The sequence below is a fragment of the Paramisgurnus dabryanus genome, chromosome 9 (assembly GCF_030506205.2).
Source record: "Paramisgurnus dabryanus chromosome 9, PD_genome_1.1, whole genome shotgun sequence".
Taxonomy (NCBI): Eukaryota; Metazoa; Chordata; class Actinopteri; order Cypriniformes; family Cobitidae; genus Paramisgurnus; species Paramisgurnus dabryanus.
In genome coordinates this window covers 5,211,841-5,227,292 of record NC_133345.1, presented here as the reverse complement: position 1 = coordinate 5,227,292, position 15,452 = coordinate 5,211,841, and the positions used below count along the sequence as shown (strand labels likewise).

At 47.6% G+C, this 15,452-nt stretch overlaps 1 long non-coding RNA gene across 2 annotated transcripts; it reads right to left on the bottom strand.

Moving 5' to 3' along the window:
* Positions 1-860: 860 nt before the first annotated feature.
* On the bottom strand, positions 861-14,772 carry LOC135721874 (uncharacterized). Of its 2 annotated transcripts, XR_010521631.2 has the most exons (5): positions 14,448-14,772; positions 14,162-14,246; positions 2,509-2,583; positions 1,014-1,071; positions 861-892 (listed from the first exon to the last, which is right to left on the bottom strand). It is a non-coding gene; the product is annotated as an uncharacterized lncRNA (long non-coding RNA). The 2 variants fall into 2 exon arrangements; XR_012337248.1 differs by lacking the exon at positions 861-892 and having other exon boundaries at positions 901-1,071.
* Between the last annotated feature and the right edge of the window lie 680 nt (positions 14,773-15,452).

Genomic DNA, 15,452 nt, shown 5'->3' with positions numbered 1-15,452 from the left:
ACTTAAAAATACAGTTAGAATACATTTAAAGCTTAATTTAACTGTGCTTTAAGAACACTTTAATAGTACTTCAGCATATTAGAAATATACTAGCATTACATTAATAGAAATGTATTAGCATTACACTACTATTTTATTATAAAGCTGTTTTTAATATTTAAAATGTTATATTAAAATCATTAAATTTTAAGACACATACACAGATTTTGAATACAGAACAATTTAATATACTTCATATTGTGTTGTGTACATTACAAAAATACCTAAAGTAAATTAATCAAGCACAGAGACATACATAATCTCTTGACCAAAGAGAAACATATAAAACAAATATCAGAGAAATGCAATTACAGAGCTACTTCTATCAAATTGTACAACATTAACATTAAATGTATTAATGAAAAGTACACTATGAATATGCAATCACTAAATATTCATAAGCAATGATTATATAATAATCATAATGTAATTCTCTGCATAAAAAGTTAATGAAAAAAAATGTTTAAGTGCAATTTAAAGACGGAGTGCACAATGTTTGAAAAACGCTTTGTAAAAGGAAATTGGGCCGACTACCAAAACACACTTTGTAGCCAACCAGCAGTAAGGGGCGTGTCTACTAACTGACATCCTTGCCGGGTTGCGTATGTGTGTGGTGGCTCTATCAAAAGAAGGTCCCGATTCTATTGGGGTAGAGGCATGTTTGTTTAGGTAATTTCAAATGTTAACATTGGCTTTCAAAAATAGTGCACTCTGCCTTTAACCAACTTAAGATAAACCTATAAAAAGCTGAACTAAAACACAAAACAGTTTAGATGTCACATGTTTAAGTGGAGGGTGACTTCTTCTTGCAATTCAGACACCGTAGTAATTGTAGACTGCTTTATCACACGGGCTGTGAAAAGGAAACAGAATATACCAATTAACCAATAATGAATGAACATTTGGATATCCATGTTTAAAATAAATTGGCATAGATATGCATGTATGGAAGTTTTGTTAACTTCTCAGTTTACCTTTTAAAGCTTTGACTGTGTCCTCATCAAGCGTGTCAGTTTTATCTGTCAGAGCACTCTACAAGTGGGAATGAAGATAGGATTAGAACAGGCTCATGAAATAAAGCAACCTGTGTGTATTACAGGATATGTTTTACATTGATAATTGTGTTTTATTTGAACCTAGATCATTTTCCATTGTTTGTCTATTGTGGTCTTGCAAACTTAAGGTTCACCTCTGTTTAAGGAGATTTAAGGAAATCAGAAATGATGCCAAACAGGGCTCCAGACTGCTATCAAATGGTGGCATTTTGCCACCTAAATTTGAGAGTGTGCCACTGAATTTTACATCCGGTCGCACATGTGCGACCAGCAAATTTGACCTTTTTTTTGTGATATGACCACTGATCTATATAAATGACTGGATTGGAACGCTTGACGTAACTGCGTGAGTTGAAGCCAGCGCAGAGTTCGAGCCGCCATCTTGGTATACCCAACCGGCAGAGAGCGTCATTGACTTCCATTCAAAATCATGATCAAAATTTACCCCCTTTACAGCGTATCAGTTACACAAGGTTAATTTTTAGGATATGTGTACGTTAATTATTTGTTAATTCTGGTGTTATTTGCAATGTTTATGTTTTAATCGGGCAGGATAATGGATTTATAAAAAACCGTTAAGGTGAGTGTGTCTGCTGCATTTGCTAATGACACGGGTATAAATAAAGTTTTTTTTGACATTCAGCTACACTGTGACGGTCAGCGTTATATCTCTAAATAAGTTTAGGTAACATGTAAGTTAAGATAACATAATTACAAAACTAGCAAATTATTGCATGCACATACTGTACAAAGCATGATTATTTATTTAGATTTCAGAATGAGCACGTTTATTGTCATTAATACTAAATATGCTGCGGTCTGTCTGCTGATCTGATACTGTAATAAAGATGAATGTATAATAACTGTTTAAAATGCAAAATGTACAACTTTCAGTAAATAACTATTTACATGCTTTGGACGTTTGTGATGTAATAATGTACAGGGTAACTTCAGATATAAAAACGAAGATGAGTAAAGTGATGTTTTATCATTAAAATCTGATAACGTCCATTGATTAAATAGAACGTTTGGGTATACCAACATGGCGGCGCGGTGGCTTCACAAGTGTGACGTCATGTGCAATCCAGTCATTTATATAGATCAGTGGATATGACACTAATCTGAAACAGCACATTGTACTTTCTGAATCTATAATTAAAGTATTTATTAGTAATACAGTCTAAATTAGTAGACATGTGAATATTTGGTTAGCATGTTGTTTTACCGTGTGTGCCCCTAAATTTTCTGGTTGCGCCCCTAAAATTTTCAGTTGGGGGCCACTGTGCTCCTAGTAAAAACAGTTAGTCTGGTGCCCTGCCAAATGGTGCAATGATGACTAGGCCAAGTCCCTTACAGCTTTACAATAAAAAAACGTTTTTTACAAGAATAATTCAAAAGGACAGAAATTAGCCACCTGGAATGGATGTGTTGCAAACGTTTTTCTTCACTCCACATTTGCCCCGATTCAAAAATGTCAATAGCAGTTGATCTGAAAAACAACAGGCAGGTAAATGATGATTAATGATTTGTTTTCGTTTTAAGATTTACTTACCCCGAGTACAATATATTAAGACAATATAATATAATCAAACCCAGCCTCGGCAGTTTTACAATCTCTCATAAAAGTATCCCTTCTTACAATGTCATTTTTGTGTCCATATGTAATTAGAAATACATTTAAAAATAAACAAAAAGACAATAAGGTTGTCAAGATTGAACTGATATAAACATTAGCCATTGAACATTACTGGAGTTATTGTCACCACCAGGGGCTGGCTGTTTTAAACTAAAGCCACGCCCCTTTGCAACTCCCACCTCGAGGAGGTCCCCAAAGCCAACCCAATGACCAGACAAACACGGGAACAGGTAAGTAAAATTTAAAACAAGCTTTATTTAGTTTAAATATTTAAAAGAACTGGGAATTTGGGGTAAGGGGAAATTAAAACTAATAGGTCTCTTCTTCTCCCTCCAGGGAGACTGCAGCCACGGGCAGACAGGCCAAGGACAACAGGGGTGCCAACCACCATAAGCCGGGGGAGAAAGGGAAACGTCAGGCTCCGGCCTGGACCCTGCTAACCGTGGCGCCCTCCTTCTTCCGTCCTGGAGGCAGAATAATTTGGTGTGACTAGTAAGGAGGATCTCCACTGTCGGTGTACCTTTCCTCGGGTCGGCAGGGGGTCCTCGCCCCACGTGCCTTTATGTTCCTTGTCGTACGTCCGCCCACGTTGTCCTTGTGCCCCACAGATAGTCGCTGTGACACAAAAGCACTGTTAGCTTACACTTAGGGTGTTTCTCACCGGCTCTGCTACTTGCAGCTCTCTGGGTAGGTATCACGTTACACAGTCTGTTCTCCAATTGTTTCTCCTTGTTCTCCACAGGCGGCCGCTAGAACACAAAGGCACTGTTGCTGAGACTTCGAGTAATTCTCACCGGCTCTGCTGCTTACAGCTTTCTGGGTAGGTATCACGTTCACAGGTGGCTCTTCAATGATTCACTCTCGTTCTGCTCTCTCTCCACAGGTGGCCGCTAGAACACAATGACACTGTTACTGAGACTTCAAGTATTCCTCACCGGCTCTGCTGTTTACAGCTTTCTGGGTAGGTATCACGTTCACAGGTGGCTCTTCAATGATTCACTCTCGTTCTGCTCTCTCTCCACAGGTGGCCGCTAGGACACAAAGACACTGTTACTGAGACTTCGAGTATTGCTCACCGGCTCTGCTGTTTACAGCTTTCTGGGTAGGTATCACGTTCACAGGTGGCTCTTCAATGATTCACTCTCGTTCTGCTCTCTCTCCACAGGTGGCCGCTAGAACACAATGACACTGTTACTGAGACTTCAAGTATTCCTCACCGGCTCTGCTGTTTACAGCTTTCTGGGTAGGTATCACGTTCACAGGTGGCTCTTCAATGATTCACTCTCGTTCTGCTCTCTCTCCACAGGTGGCCGCTAGAACACAATGACACTGTTACTGAGACTTCAAGTATTCCTCACCGGCTCTGCTGTTTACAGCTTTCTGGGTAGGTATCACGTTCACAGGTGGCTCTTCAATGATTCACTCTCGTTCTGCTCTCTCTCCACAGGTGGCCGCTAGGACACAAAGACACTGTTACTGAGACTTCGAGTATTGCTCACCGGCTCTGCTGTTTACAGCTTTCTGGGTAGGTATCACGTTCACAGGTGGCTCTTCAATGATTCACTCTCGTTCTGCTCTCTCTCCACAGGTGGCCGCTAGAACACAATGACACTGTTACTGAGACTTCAAGTATTCCTCACCGGCTCTGCTGTTTACAGCTTTCTGGGTAGGTATCACGTTCACAGGTGGCTCTTCAATGATTCACTCTCGTTCTGCTCTCTCTCCACAGGTGGCCGCTAGGACACAAAGACACTGTTACTGAGACTTCGAGTATTGCTCACCGGCTCTGCTGTTTACAGCTTTCTGGGTAGGTATCACGTTCACAGGTGGCTCTTCAATGATTCACTCTCGTTCTGCTCTCTCTCCACAGGTGGCCGCTAGAACACAATGACACTGTTACTGAGACTTCGAGTATTCCTCACCGGCTCTGCTGTTTACAGCTTTCTGGGTAGGTATCACGTTCACAGGTGGCTCTTCAATGATTCACTCTCGTTCTGCTCTCTCTCCACAGGTGGCCGCTAGAACACAAAGACACTGTTACTGAGACTTCGAGTATTTCTCACCGGCTCTGCTGTTTACAGCTTTCTGGGTAGGTATCACGTTCACAGGTGGCTCTTCAATGATTCACTCTCGTTCTGCTCTCTCTCCACAGGTGGCCGCTAGAACACAAAGGCACTGTTGCTGAGACTTCGAGTATTTCTCACCGGCTCTGCTGTTTACAGCTTTCTGGGTCAGTATGGTTCTCCTCCGTAGGTCAGCAGAGGGGCGAAGGTCACACACCACCTCACCGGGTCGAGCGCTGCCCTATCTCCAATGCCCATAGGCCGATCGATTCCTAGACGGGGGCGCCCTTTTCGTAGAGACCACGGGGCGGCGGACCCTTTCGCCTCTGACTCTGCGACAAAACAGACACAGGTAAGTTCACACCCCGAATGTTTCCAATGGTTTACTCACGGTCACGGACAGCTCTTAGTCTGCGTCCCTTCGTACTCCAAACAGCACACTACAAATAGTAACAGTAGTTTCTGAGGTCGTTGGCCTCTCCGTCTTCTGCCCAGTGGAAGAAAATGGATGATGCGGGGCTTCGTCTACAAGACACACAGCAACCCACAGCAAATACACAGCACCACTCCAACGTGAAAAGATTTATTACACAGTCTCACTCACCACACTATAAGTGCACCACAACAAGGGAAGCGCCCGGTGTCCTCCACTGCGCTTGGGCTACGATAAGGCGATGGGAAATACGACCACAATAAGTCTCGTTGCGGCGGCTGTTTGAATGTGTACTTCTAACGGCTCGCCCACCACACTCTTGTAGGGGTAGGGCCGCCCTCCTTTTCCTGGAGGTTTCTAATGGCTACACAAGTTAATTTTTGCCAGTTACTCCACACAGAAAAGGGTATACTCACGGCGGATAGCCTTTATTTACGTTGTACCAGACGGTCAATATCTCTTCCTGCTTTACTCCTTCAGTATTGGTTAGAACAAAGTTCCTTCTTACCCATAGGACTTTCCTGTTCACTCCAGCAGGTCCACAATAAAGACTGAAACGAGGGAGAGAGAGAGAAACACAGATAGCCACCACGTCCAAAAATGAGCACAGCTCCGTTTCCCAGCACACACTAAGCACCCTTAACTGTGTTCTAACTGTGCTTTATATACTCCTCTCTGTACTATAATCATCCAATTACCCGGCGATCTCTTCAACTAGGCACAGCTGTGCCCAATCGGCTGATTACAGCCTCCGTGAATCTGCCGGATGTCCGGTGTTTCCGTTTTCCGGTCTGGACGGAAACATCCGGGCGGAACCAAAACTTCCTCAACTTTTGGTTCCGCTCTGAAAGATCGTCACCCCGTGACATCCTCCCCCGCCAATGCATTCCAGTCCCTGGAATGCCTTTGAGTAGTCCACTCACCGTAACGGGAAGGGGGTCGGCCTCGATTCTCCCGTTGGGAGCGCCTCACAGGGGAGTCAGGTTCGGCGGGCTCGGGCACAACCTCAGGTTGTCTTTGGGCGGCCGGGGGTTCGGCTGGCTCTGGTACTGGCTCTGGCTGTCCCTGGGCGGCCGGTGGTTCAACTGGCTCAGGTGCTAGCTCTGGCTCTCCTGGGGCGGCCGGGGGTGGTGCTACCACGGGTAGGCCTGGTACCACAGCCCATCCTTCCATCCAGGGGGCCGTCGGTGCCGGTCCCGCCACTACCTCCTTCGCGACCTCGGGATAATTTGGGCAAGGGCGAATCATGTTTCGGTGCACCACACGTTCAGGGCCGGCCTTTCCTTCCGGCCGGATGGTATACACCGGCTGTCCCGGCCTCTGTTGCCTGCAGACTACGTACGGGGTGGTCTCCCAACGGTCACTCAGCTTTCCTTTGCCTTGCCGCCGATTGTCTCGTACCAAGACTCTCTCTCCTGGTAACAAGGGGGCGTCCCGGGCCGTCCGGTCGTACAGCCGCTTGTTCTTTTCCCCTGTAGCCCGGATCTTCTGGGATACCTGTTCGTAAGCAAAGTGCAGCCGTTGGTGGTGGCGCCCCACCCATTCCGTCACGCTCCCTTCCTCTTGGCCAGCGGTCACTCCCAAGACCAGGTCCGTGGGCATCCGCACATGTCTGCCGAACATCAGATAGGTGGGGGCATACCCCGTCGTACTATGAACGCTGTTATTATAAGCTTGCAAAAGGTTCGGTAGAGCACTCACCCAATCGCTCTGCTTCCGTTGGTCCAGGGTCCCTAGGAGCCCCAACAGGGTCTGATTAAACCTCTCACAACAGCCATTTCCTTGAGGGTGATACGACGTCGTATGGGTCTTCGTGCATCCATACAGCTGGCATAATTCTCGGATCACCTTTGATTCGAAATTTGCCCCTTGGTCTGAGTGCAGGAACTCTGGACATCCGAACGTTTGGAAGACGTGCCGCCATAGAGCCGTTGCGGTGGTGTTTGCCGTCTGATCAAGGGTGGGAACTGCCCATGCGTATTTTGTAAACAGGTCGGTGATTACTAAGATGTTCGGATAGCGGTCCTGTGGCCGGCCCAGTGTCAGGAAATCCATCGCCATGATGTGGAGGGGGGCTTTGGCATGTATGGGCACCATCGGCGCTCGAGCCTCTCGTCGAGATTTAAACAACATACACCTGGGGCAAGCTTGGACCAAGCTGCGTACTGATGCCTCCAGCCCCGGCCAGTAGAAAAACCTGCGCAGCAGCGATACTGTCCGTTCCTGTCCCTGGTGCCCCAGCTGATCATGGTAGGCGGACACCAAGGCTGCTGCTTGATCGGCGGGCACCACGATCTGGCGCACCTCTTCGTCCAGCTTCGGGTCACTAACCTTCCGGCAAAGCACCCCTTCTTGTAGTTCCAGCTTGTCCCACTGTCCCAGCAGTCTTTTTCCCGTCTCTGTTTGGGTCAGCCTCTCAGATGATGTTGGCCGTCGGCCCTGCTCCACCCACATCTTTACCTGACACACATCCTGATCCTGGGCCTGCCTCGCTTTCCACCGACAGGGGTCCCAGCCCCAATTCTCCGGTACCGCCTCCTGCTGGCCTCCTGGGGCCTCCACGGCCCCTATCAGATAGCCCTCCCTCTGGCTTTCTTCTTCCTTGCCTTCCCGGCAACCGGGGTTGTCCGCCTCTGGCAATCGGGACAAGGCGTCCGCGTTCGTGTGTTCTCGCCCAGGCCGATACTGCAGTTGATACTCGAAATTGGCAAGTTGTGCCACCCAGCGCTGTTCCACAGCTCCCAACTTCGCTGTCTGTAAATGTACCAAAGGATTATTGTCCGTAATCACCGTTACCTTAGCACCCCAGAGGTAGTCCTTAAACTTCTCGCTCAGGGCCCACTTCAGGGCCAGCAGTTCCAGTTTAAATGAGCTGTAGTTTGCGTCGTTCTTCTCAGCTGGGTGGAGGCTTCGGCTTGCGTAGGCAATCACCCGTTCTGTTCCCGCTTGTCGTTGGGCCAAGACCGCTCCCAACCCCAGGTTGCTAGCGTCTGTATACAAGGTAAATGGTTGAGTAAAGTCTGCATAGGCTAAGATAGGAGCCTGTAATAATTCCTGTTTCAACCTCTGAAATGCCCCCTCACAGGACTCATCCCAGTCAATCGGGGGTGATCCCCTTCCCCGGTTCCGCCCTGTACCGACCAGCAGCTGGTTAAGTGGCTTAGCGATCTTGGAAAAATCTTTTATGAACCGTCTGTAGTATCCCACAAACCCTAGAAATGAACGTACTTGCCTCACAGTCTTGGGCGCACTCCAATCTCTTACTGCAGAGACTTTCCCAGGGTCTACAGCCACCCCAGCAGCGCTGACCACGTGACCCAGGAACTGGACCTCTCGCCTCAACAGATGGCATTTATCGGGTTGCAACTTCAGCCCATATTTCTCCATTGCCTGGAAAACCTCTTCGAGGTGCCGGAGATGGGAATCGAAATCTGGGGAGTACACAATTACATCATCCAGATATACCAAGACTGACTCCATTAACTGACCTCCCAGACAGCGCTGCATCAGGCGTTGGAACGTGGCTGGGGCGTTGCAGAGCCCGAAGGGCATCCGTTCCCACTCGAATAGTCCAAACGGGGTCGTGAAAGCGGTCTTCTCCCTATCGGCCTCGGCCACTGGCACCTGCCAATACCCACTGGCCAGATCCAGAGTGGAGTACCATGCAGACCGCGTGAGACCCGCAAGGGAGTCTTCGATCCGGGGTAGGGGAAAAGCGTCTTTCTTAGTCACCAGGTTGAGCTTACGATAGTCCACACAAAACCTCCAAGCTCCCGACTTCTTCTGCACAAGTACAATAGGGGCCGCCCATGGGCTACTGCTTTCCCGGACGATGCCCCGCCCCAGCATGCCCTGCAATAGTGAGCGTACCTCTGTATACAAAGTGGGTGGGATCGGCCGGTACCTCTCCCTACTGGGTCCTGCATCTCCAGTCGGAATATGATGTTCTACCACCTTAGTGCATCCGTAATCTTCCTCGTGTCTTGCAAACACATGTTGCCATTTCTGAAGGAGGGCTTGGAGTCTTTGTGTCTGCGCCTGTTCCAGCTTTTCCCCTTGCAGGGACTCACCTGCCAGGTGTCTTGGCACGTCCCTCTCCCCGTTGTTCGAAGGGGCTTCCATCTGCGTCAGGGCCACCTCGATGACCGTGGGGCACACCTGACGGAAACTAACATCTCTCTCTTCCCTCACCTGATGGGGTGCAACCCCCGTGAGTCGGGCCAGCCGCTGGTGTCGGTGTAAATGTACTGGGTAGGGGTGGTCATTTCGAACCTTTACAGGGACCCTCCCCCGGTGGACCCCCGCTAGGCCTCGTGCTACTTCCACTTGGGGGCAGTCGGCGTGGGGTTCAACCAATACCCACTCTTCGGGGCCAACTCCTCGGGGGGCCACTCTCACCCACACCATGGCCTCACTCCTAGGGGGGATAGATAAAGCATAGCGACACATTACTCTCCCTACCTCTTCTCGGCCTCTACGGACCTGGGTCATCTGGACCCGACGACAGTCGGCGACTACTCGCTCCCATAAGGGCCTCTCAACAGGGGAGATCCTAGGGCCGGGCTTAGCCCGAAATAACTCCTCCCAACATTCGGAGAGCACGTTCATCCCTAATAGGGCTCGATGGACACCCAAACACCTGTCTTCCACGATGATCACCCCTTTTTGGGGAACTAACACCCCGTGAACTTCTAAGTCCGTCAGCCGATAGCCAATGTAAGGAATCTCTAAGCCGTTGGCGCCCCGCAACGTCAGCCAGGGGGCCTCTCCTCCTTGGGTTCTCTGCTTCCCGAATACTTCCTGCGAGAGACTTTCGGCAAACAATGTCACTTGAGAGCCCGTATCTACCAGGCACTGTATTGTCTTGCCACATACCTTCACCTCCGCCATTGGGCTATGCCCAACCATCTGGTCTCTTGAGTTATCACGTCTTTCCGGGTCTCCTCGAGGGGTCCCGGCCACACGACCCACTGTGGCCGGTCGTCCTAAAAACCCCCTTCCGATGCCCTGCGAGGCCCACACTGACGGCTATAATGCCCTGGTTCTCCACAACGATTGCAGATTGGTCGCCCTTGGTCATCCCACTCGAAGCGGGGCCGGTTAAAACGGTTTGGGCGCCCCGGTGGCTCTCGGCCCCTCTCAGAGTAGACTCGCTCTCGGGGTGCCGGCCTCGGTTCCTCTCGCGCCCTACCTTGGCGAAGTTCTCCCAGAAGAGTCTTAGATAGTTCCGACATCTGCTCTCGGACATCTTTCAACAATTCTACTCTCAGGGCTTGCTTCCAATCTGCGTGTTCAGGTGGTGCTGCGGTGTTCCCACTTACGGCTGCACATACAGGGGTTTCACTTACTTCGACCTCATCACCCTCCAAGGCCAGCGCCTCCTTCTTTAGGTCTTCAAAGGTGAGCCCAGAGTCCCTCCGAAACTGGACCCTCAGACTTTGTCTCACGGGGCCCTCTTTCATCCCCAGGAGGAACTGGTCACGTAACAATGTCTCTCCGTCTCCTAGCCCATGGTCTCGTCGGGCCTGCAGGCGAGTGAACTGCTCTCGCAGCCTGAGGGCAAAAGCTCTAATAGGTTGTCGGGGGCCTTGCTTACAATTAAAAAATTGTGAACGGAGGACAGCTACGGGGGTATGGTCGCCATATTGCTCAGTAAGAAACTGGAACACAGTCTGGGCGGTGGCTCGGATTGCTTCGGGGGCGGCTTGTACCTCTCGCCGTGCTTCTCCCTCTAGGGAGTTCAACACAAACTGGAGCCGCTGAGCGGCGCTAAGGCCCTGTAAGTCGGCCAAGTACTCTAATTGGGCCTTCCATTCGGTCAGTCGTACCTCCGACTCTGCTCCTCCGTATTTCTGGATCCATGGGCTTCCCATGATAATAGATGTGGCACGGGGTGGGGCTGCAGGCCCCGCGTTGTCAGTCATTGGGTGACCGTGGTTACTCAACTCGAGGTGGGGCCCTGCCGACTACGCCAAAATCTGTCACCACCAGGGGCTGGCTGTTTTAAACTAAAGCCACGCCCCTTTGCAACTCCCACCTCGAGGAGGTCCCCAAAGCCAACCCAATGACCAGACAAACACGGGAACAGGTAAGTAAAATTTAAAACAAGCTTTATTTAGTTTAAATATTTAAAAGAACTGGGAATTTGGGGTAAGGGGAAATTAAAACTAATAGGTCTCTTCTTCTCCCTCCAGGGAGACTGCAGCCACGGGCAGACAGGCCAAGGACAACAGGGGTGCCAACCACCATAAGCCGGGGGAGAAAGGGAAACGTCAGGCTCCGGCCTGGACCCTGCTAACCGTGGCGCCCTCCTTCTTCCGTCCTGGAGGCAGAATAATTTGGTGTGACTAGTAAGGAGGATCTCCACTGTCGGTGTACCTTTCCTCGGGTCGGCAGGGGGTCCTCGCCCCACGTGCCTTTACGTTCCTTGTCGTACGTCCGCCCACGTTCTCCTTGTGCCCCACAGATAGTCGCTGTGACACAAAAGCACTGTTAGCTTACACTTAGGGTGTTTCTCACCGGCTCTGCTACTTGCAGCTCTCTGGGTAGGTATCACGTTACACAGTCTGTTCTCCAATTGTTTCTCCTTGTTCTCCACAGGCGGCCGCTAGAACACAAAGGCACTGTTGCTGAGACTTCGAGTAATTCTCACCGGCTCTGCTGCTTACAGCTTTCTGGGTAGGTATCACGTTCACAGGTGGCTCTTCAATGATTCACTCTCGTTCTGCTCTCTCTCCACAGGTGGCCGCTAGAACACAATGACACTGTTACTGAGACTTCAAGTATTCCTCACCGGCTCTGCTGTTTACAGCTTTCTGGGTAGGTATCACGTTCACAGGTGGCTCTTCAATGATTCACTCTCGTTCTGCTCTCTCTCCACAGGTGGCCGCTAGGACACAAAGACACTGTTACTGAGACTTCGAGTATTGCTCACCGGCTCTGCTGTTTACAGCTTTCTGGGTAGGTATCACGTTCACAGGTGGCTCTTCAATGATTCACTCTCGTTCTGCTCTCTCTCCACAGGTGGCCGCTAGAACACAATGACACTGTTACTGAGACTTCAAGTATTCCTCACCGGCTCTGCTGTTTACAGCTTTCTGGGTAGGTATCACGTTCACAGGTGGCTCTTCAATGATTCACTCTCGTTCTGCTCTCTCTCCACAGGTGGCCGCTAGGACACAAAGACACTGTTACTGAGACTTCGAGTATTGCTCACCGGCTCTGCTGTTTACAGCTTTCTGGGTAGGTATCACGTTCACAGGTGGCTCTTCAATGATTCACTCTCGTTCTGCTCTCTCTCCACAGGTGGCCGCTAGAACACAATGACACTGTTACTGAGACTTCGAGTATTCCTCACCGGCTCTGCTGTTTACAGCTTTCTGGGTAGGTATCACGTTCACAGGTGGCTCTTCAATGATTCACTCTCGTTCTGCTCTCTCTCCACAGGTGGCCGCTAGAACACAAAGACACTGTTACTGAGACTTCGAGTATTTCTCACCGGCTCTGCTGTTTACAGCTTTCTGGGTAGGTATCACGTTCACAGGTGGCTCTTCAATGATTCACTCTCGTTCTGCTCTCTCTCCACAGGTGGCCGCTAGAACACAAAGGCACTGTTGCTGAGACTTCGAGTATTTCTCACCGGCTCTGCTGTTTACAGCTTTCTGGGTCAGTATGGTTCTCCTCCGTAGGTCAGCAGAGGGGCGAAGGTCACACACCACCTCACCGGGTCGAGCGCTGCCCTATCTCCAATGCCCATAGGCCGATCGATTCCTAGACGGGGGCGCCCTTTTCGTAGAGACCACGGGGCGGCGGACCCTTTCGCCTCTGACTCTGCGACAAAACAGACACAGGTAAGTTCACACCCCGAATGTTTCCAATGGTTTACTCACGGTCACGGACAGCTCTTAGTCTGCGTCCCTTCGTACTCCAAACAGCACACTACAAATAGTAACAGTAGTTTCTGAGGTCGTTGGCCTCTCCGTCTTCTGCCCAGTGGAAGAAAATGGATGATGCGGGGCTTCGTCTACAAGACACACAGCAACCCACAGCAAATACACAGCACCACTCCAACGTGAAAAGATTTATTACACAGTCTCACTCACCACACTATAAGTGCACCACAACAAGGGAAGCGCCCGGTGTCCTCCACTGCGCTTGGGCTACGATAAGGCGATGGGAAATACGACCACAATAAGTCTCGTTGCGGCGGCTGTTTGAATGTGTACTTCTAACGGCTCGCCCACCACACTCTTGTAGGGGTAGGGCCGCCCTCCTTTTCCTGGAGGTTTCTAATGGCTACACAAGTTAATTTTTGCCAGTTACTCCACACAGAAAAGGGTATACTCACGGCGGATAGCCTTTATTTACGTTGTACCAGACGGTCAATATCTCTTCCTGCTTTACTCCTTCAGTATTGGTTAGAACAAAGTTCCTTCTTACCCATAGGACTTTCCTGTTCACTCCAGCAGGTCCACAATAAAGACTGAAACGAGGGAGAGAGAGAGAAACACAGATAGCCACCACGTCCAAAAATGAGCACAGCTCCGTTTCCCAGCACACACTAAGCACCCTTAACTGTGTTCTAACTGTGCTTTATATACTCCTCTCTGTACTATAATCATCCAATTACCCGGCGATCTCTTCAACTAGGCACAGCTGTGCCCAATCGGCTGATTACAGCCTCCGTGAATCTGCCGGATGTCCGGTGTTTCCGTTTTCCGGTCTGGACGGAAACATCCGGGCGGAACCAAAACTTCCTCAACTTTTGGTTCCGCTCTGAAAGATCGTCACCCCGTGACATTATAATAACCATATGGTCATATCATGGTATTTTCAGGTAAGACAGCTCAAACATTCATTTTAAACTAACGTTAGCGTTGCAAGAGAAACATTAGAAAAACTTAAACGTGAAATCAAATAGCAACAACAAACTTACCACCAAGAATAAGTCTTTCTATGCGCTATATCTTCATTTGTTCCTGTCTACTTGGGATCTGGTTGGTCATATTTATGTCGCTGTGCTAAAAAAAAAGAAAGGTTTTAATGATTTCTGAAATGCTTAAGAGAAATGCCTACCGTTAGTCAGAAAATAAAGATGTTCCAATTACCACACGCAACACAGACATAACGTTACATAAAGAAGCTGGGTTAAATGTAATGTAATGTTTTACTTATTTAATAGTTAACTAAATAAAGAAATGTGAAAATCTGTCATCACTTACCCTCGTGTTATCTCGTTCATCTCCAAACAAAAAGCGAAATACTTTTTCCCTCAACGTCAGATCCACTAAAACTGCTCATATTTTAAATCGAGTTGTTTTATCTTAGTCCTCTGGTGAAATATGATCGCCGATTAATTAAAAAAATACGTTTAATGCAGAGTCGCCATCTAATTTAACAGTTTATACGTTTAATGCAAGCAACCGCATGCACCGTGAACAACTGAACTAAACTGAACAAGTTTCAAATAGCACCGTGACGTGTTACTATGACAACAACCAATCAGGTTTAGTCACGTGTGTCACGTGTGTTGTTTGAAATTAAACAAGTAAGATTTTGAAATTAAACAAGTAAGATTTTAAGCATATCTTTGAAAAAATAGCTTATTGTGCAATCGGAATGATATGATGTTGAAAGGCTTGAGGAAAGTTCAATGTTAGCTTATTACAATTAATGAATCATGTTTTGAAAAAAGTATGTTTTATCCAAATATACTAAAACTTCACTAGAAGTACATTTTTGTTTAGCATATTTCTTAAAAGTGTAATTATGCATATATTTATTACCAGCATACTTTTAGTACACTTAATATAAATACATTAAAAATATTCTTAAGTTTAGCATATTTCTTAAAAATGTAATAAAGCATATATTTATTACCAATGTACTTCTAGTACACTTAATACAAATACATTAAAAATATTCTTAAGTTTAGCATATTTCTTAAAAATATAATTAAGTATATATTTATTACCAATGTACTTCTAGTACACTTAATATAAATACATTAAAAATATTCTTAAGTTTAGCATATTTCTTAAAAATGTAATTAAGTATATATTTATTACCAATGTACTTCTAGTACACTTAATATAAATACATTTAAAATATTCTTAAGTTTAGCATATTTCTTAAAAATGTACTTAAGTATATATTTATTACAAGTGTACTTCTAGTGTACTTTTAAAAAATATGTTTAAATGCAATTTAACGTATTTTTAATACAC